The sequence below is a fragment of the Xenopus laevis genome, chromosome 6L (assembly GCF_017654675.1).
Source record: "Xenopus laevis strain J_2021 chromosome 6L, Xenopus_laevis_v10.1, whole genome shotgun sequence".
NCBI classification, from domain to species: Eukaryota; Metazoa; Chordata; class Amphibia; order Anura; family Pipidae; genus Xenopus; species Xenopus laevis.
Genome location: NC_054381.1, coordinates 148,200,389 through 148,206,445, shown reverse-complemented (window position 1 = coordinate 148,206,445; position 6,057 = coordinate 148,200,389).

Here is a 6,057-nt window from a genome sequence, read left to right as displayed (position 1 = left end):
ATGGTCTCTAAGGAGAGAAAACATTTGTTTTATACACCTGCGATGTTCTTCCAAGCCCTGGAAGGAATTAAAATTGAAAGATAGAAGGTAAAAGAAAAAGAATTGTCATTTGTGAAGTGCTGGATTGCTACAGGGCTTATGACCTAAATGACATTAAAATGACACTCGAAATGCAAGCGCAAAGAACTAATTCCTTTTATGTATGTGTAAATGCATTACAGGCTTTTTTGATCTACTTCTGAGAAAGTTTTTCTAGTTCTTAGTGAAAGACTATGTGGATCAGAAGTAGAGTGTTTTCTCTATACCGTGTTATCTTCTTTTCTATAACTGTAGACAATCAAAGGGATGCTTTTAGTCTTCAAAAACTGACCGGTTCTTCTATCCTCTTTTGCTGAGTTACAGAGCTATTTGTCTCCCGGCAATATACCTATTACAGGCTTTATCTCTTGTTGCTTTTAGTAAATAATGGTGGCCATACCCTGGCCAATATAAGCAGCCAACTCTGTGCCAGTCTTTCTGATGGCCTGCCCAACAATTGGATCAGATGAAATCTGGATCAGACAACAGATAACACCTGTGATAAATATATTACCTAGAGACAAGTAGCTCTATTGGTTAGGGAGGCCACTTTCTGTATCTACAGGCAGATTAAAGGGGTAGTTCACCTTTAAGTTAACTTTAGAGACTTTTATCATATCTGCATTTAGCGTCAAAATAAAGCCATGCACATTGAACACTTATTTATTGATGATTATCCGATTGCCCCATCCACTGACCAATTCCATCTTTTCATGGCTAAAAATTTTAAACCTGTCTGATCAACTATTGAGACAATATGGTCGGAATGACCGTAAATTTTACAACCGTTAGCTCCCCATCAATGTAACCATAAGTAGATGATTTTATTGAATCGTCTTTTCACACAACTAAATATGCACATGTATGGCCACCTTAAATGTGAATTGTCTCAAAATATTAGTCTGCATCATATCAAAGTTAATTTGTAAGTGAACTACCCCTTTAAAAAATCCCACCAGAATCCTAACTATTGGCACTTTGATGCAGCCGTTTCCAAGCAAGTCTCCTTAGGTCTTTCATCCAGGACCCCCATAGGACTCCACCTAATCCAAATGTTGATCCTGGGTCTAAATGATTGGAAAAGTCCAATCTTGTTGTGTAAGAGCCATTTATGGCAACAACAGCAATATACATAGTTCAAATTTGGATGCAAGCCGCCATGTTTTTCCCCACTATACCCTTGTATTTGACTGAGCTGCAGCCGATTCAATAGTGCTAAAAATCTTTGGTGGTCGTATACCATCATTTCCTAAATTTCTTGTGCTAGCCTTCAAAATTACATCTTTGCCCGATTCTTTAAGTATTAGTTGACCGCATCAACGGTGGTAGGCCAGTGTGGGAACCCTGGAGTTACTGCCACTGTCAAGGGTAGATTGCAAGTATGCAGAAGATCAAAGAGCAGCTTCAGATGACGGTACATAATTTAGTAAAATGTAAGCCTTGGCTTCCATCATTGCCTACTCCACTTCCTAAGCTGCTTGGCTACTACACACACTTTAAAGCCCACCAATCAGTGTGGGCCAACGTGGAGCCCAGTTCCATAGGATTCATTTGGCAGTGATACTTCAGCAGAAAGCTGAGGACTCCCCGGTTGGACATTGCTGAGAAATGTACATAATTTCTACTTTAAGCGATAACTTTACCCCTCTAATAAGGAGGTCCTTGTCAACTGTTCTCTCTGCTCTACATAGTGCCCACTGAGGTTATAGATGGATCTTAAGCCACAGCAGGGCCATGTTTTATGAGAAAGAAAGACAACAAAAAGGGAAGTTGAAAAAAGCTTTTATCACAAGGGAAAGTGATAACATGGGGTTTACAACATTGTTAAACCTGCAGCCCCGTTTAACTGCAAGCACAAAAGTGCCATTGTAAAAAGTTATATAGGGTAACGTTCAACAGGAACCTATTTGGCCAGAATAGCTAAAGCAGGAACAGCACACAGACTGAAGATAAAGAAACATGGCTTGTTCTGTTTGTGTGTGTCTTGTACATATAAATCACACAACATTGGTTTAATGATCTCGGATGCAAAGAAGGTTCAATAAATGCATTATCCTGCTCCCAGTTTCCGACTCTTCAAAGATGCCATAAAACGACTCCACTTCAGAGTCATTCTCTCGCCAAGATCTGTGAAAGGCCCATGGGGCTGGGGAAACATCAAAATGAAAATCCTTTGGATTTGGATGAGCAAAATATCAGCAGTTGTATTCAAACAACAGAGGTACATTTGGAATTGTGAGATTTTTTGTATTTCTTCGATGGTGCCACCAGTTAGACAAACGCACGGGAGAAGCTGTGACACTGTTGGAGAATTGCTTTTCACCCAATGATATGGTGGAATGATATGGTGGGGATAATATTGTAATAAAAGTACCTGGTGGTCTAGCGGTGCGGCGGCGTGGACGGCCGCCACGCCGCTGCGCTCCTTCTTCTTCCTCCTCCCAGCGCCATTAGGGCGCTGACTGGTGCCCGTGATAGAACTTGTTTCTTGTGGTTCCTGAGCCTTGTGCGTTTGATCTGTTCTGAATCTAGTCTGTTTGATTACCCGTGTTTGACCCAGCCTGTTCCTGACTATTCTGCATTCTGTATCCTGACCCTCGCCTGCCTACGACAACTCTTCCTGCTTAACCCCTTGATTGACAACACGGTTTGACCCTTGCCTGCCTGACGATTCTTGATATCTGCCTGCCTCGACCCAGCCTGTCTGACGATTCACTTGCCTGCTCCATTTGTACCGTGACCTTCGGCCCAAAAGACTCTGCTAACAGCCGTGCCCCTTCGCCAGCCAGAACATCTTGCCTTGCACCCCTCGTTAAGTCCAGGTGGCACCCAAGTAAGCTGAGGGCTCCTCCCGAAGCCCAACGGTGGTCACACTACTGGTGAAGCCGAGCCGAGACCAGGGTGCTTGGCATTTGTTCTGGTATCGGGTGCCGGCCGTGACAAATATGAGTATGAACGATGATTCCTATATTAACTAGGAAGATCAATTAAATACACTGTGGTTTCTCCAGAATGGTCATGACATCCTTATGGTATATAAACCCACTAGGGATGAGCAAATTTTTGTGGTGTTGTTGTAGAAATGACGCCCAAAGAATTCAATGGGAGAAAAAAATGTTGCACATCAAAATTTGCTGCACATCGAAAAAAAATTGTCACCCATAGACTTAAATGCAGTTCGGCAAATTTTCGCCCGTCACTAAAGCTCACTATTTTGGCAGCTTTATGCCACAGTTTATAATATCAACAAATAAAGGAGAGCACTACCCTGGTGTAAAACCTCCTCTAATGAACATGAGATAATTAAATCTTCACTTCCATTAAAATGTAAATTAAAATGTTAGTGCTTATTTACCAGTGCAAATTGTGTAGGCAAAGCTTGTAGTAACTACAGGTGCTGTACAGAAGCTGTTGCCAATAGGACTCAACTACGACTTCAACGTCACATGCTATACTTAAAAAGAACAAGATTCGTTCTTTGATTCTGCTGAACTCCGGATATTCTAGAGCACACCAATAAGGTTGATAGATTAGCGATGGCTTTTCACCATGTTTTTATAACAATACATATTCGTGTAAAGTTTTTAAGATATTTAAATTGACTGTTTTTTTATTGATTGTAACATGTATAGACCTAGAATACACTATGTCTTAAATTATTCAAATACTGGGATACGATGTTACTGGAATTATATTTGAAATAATAATGGATAATATAAAGGATATGGTACTAGTGCCCTGTATAGGCATAATGCAAAAAAAATGGGTTGGATTAACCTCTTTGGTTTTTGATTGGTTTTTAAGTAAAAATGAGTGGGATCACCTGGGTTTAAATTCTGTGTTCAATATGCTACTGACAAAGACACCTATGACTAAGTACCAGAGGGTATAAAATGCGTAAGGTGGGCCATGTCACCAGGTCAGTATGTACCATTTTAAATGTGCTATTTAATAAACTTCTATTTTTTAACTAGAATTGAGCCTTGGGACATTTATCTTGGATATATATTTATAGTACATTGTGGGTGCCTTTGGAACTGGGGCAAGTCCCTTTGGCTCAGCCTGGATCCACAGGAATCAGTTACATAGACTCCCCACTAATGATAGAAAACATTCAGAGAAGCTGTGGCCTGAGCCCTTGTGCTGGATGTCTCTTTAATGGTTCACGATGCAGAATGCCGAGCTTTTACGCACTGAATCCTTATAAAGAGCATGTTTTACATCATTACAAATAGTTAAAAACTTAAAAGGACAAACACATAAAAGAGCTGCTTGTCCAGTGCACCCATGTGATTGTCTGTGTATTCTGCATTAGGCACTAACATGGTCAGAGCAGCAATATTTAGCAGTACCAAGAGGAACACCAAAACCAAGATCCTCTTGTCACTGCTTTGACATGGAATCTATGTAGGATAAAGCTGCATTGTGCATGTGCAGGCATGTCTGGCATACCTCCCAACTGTCCCTTTTTCGGAGGGACAGTCCCTCTTTTGACAGCTCAACCCGCAGTCCCTCATTTGTACTGGAAAGTCCCTCTTTTCTCTGCACTGAACAGCCAGAAAAAGAAACAAAGTTTCTCACTTAATTGGCTTTTAGCAGAGAGCCCAGACCAGCTAACAGGTGCAAATAAGATACTTTGTAACAATTTTGAGACACAAAAACACAGTTTAGATAAGGAGAAATATTTTCAAACTTTCATAACCTGCCAAATTTTGTAAAACAAACATGGTAATTAGGGGGTGTGGCCACAGAAAGGGGTGTGTTCAAAAAAATTGCTGTGCTACGTGCAGAAAAAAAATTTTTGTCCCTCTTTTTACTTCCAAAATGTTGGGAGGTATGGACTCTGGGAGTCAGTCGGCTCTCATTTGTGAGATCACATGTCAGACATAAAGGACTGTGCTGAGTGCTGAAGAACCTACCGAGACTGGGGAGTTTCTGATTCTGTAAGATGCAAATAGTTGAATTTACCTTCCTGTATGTTTCTAAAAACACTGGAGGGAACCAAACAAAGCCCCCCCCCCCCCATACAAACCTCTTGCAGATAGTATCATACAATAAATGTGTGAACTTCCCAATAAGTAGATAAGCAGCAATTATAAATTATATAGTTATTAAAAATAAATACTTTCAATTAAGACATGATGAATAGCCTCAAATAAATTCTAAAGAGGCATCCAGTGTTAGCTATAGTAAGAAGCAAGGGTTAACTTACCACAACAAATGGGGGGGGGGTCCAGGTGCTCAAGCCCCAGACCTTCAGCTTGGGAGGCAGACATTATGCTTTTTATGTAGTAGTAGTGCCTTGTGGGCACTTAGCCATAGGCTGATAAATAGCCTGATATGTTTTGTGCTCATAGGCTTGCAGATAGTAACCTGGCTGGAATTGAACCACAAAACAAAAATGCTACCCTCTGTGCTGTCATCTACATAACTTGGACCCGAGCAACTAGATAGCTAATATTTCAAACTGGAACCAGACAGCAAATGGCAACCCTAGAGGTAAGAATGGTCAGAAAATGACCCTGTTACAACAATTCATATAAACAGTACATGTATCCCTTAGGGCAGCGATCCCCAACCAATAGCTCGTGAGCAACATGTTGCTCTCCAACCCCTTGGATGTGTCCTCAAAGCAGGTGCTTATTTTTTAATTCCAGGCTTGGAAGCATATTTTAATTGCATAAAAACAAAGTATAATGCTAAGTAGAGTCTCCCGTAGGCTGCCAGTCCACACAGGGGCTATCAAATAACCAATTACAGCCCTTTTTTGGCAGCCAAAGGGAGTTTTTCATGCTTCTGTTGCTCCTCAACTCTTTTTACATTTGAATGTGGCTCACAGGTAAAAAAGGTTGGGGACCCCTGCCTTAGGGTAAGGGCACATGCTGCTATTTCGGCAGATTAGTCGCCCAGCAATAAATCACTTCTTCTTTGGGCAACTAATCTCTCCGAACTGCCTTCCCACCGGCTAGAAGGTAAATC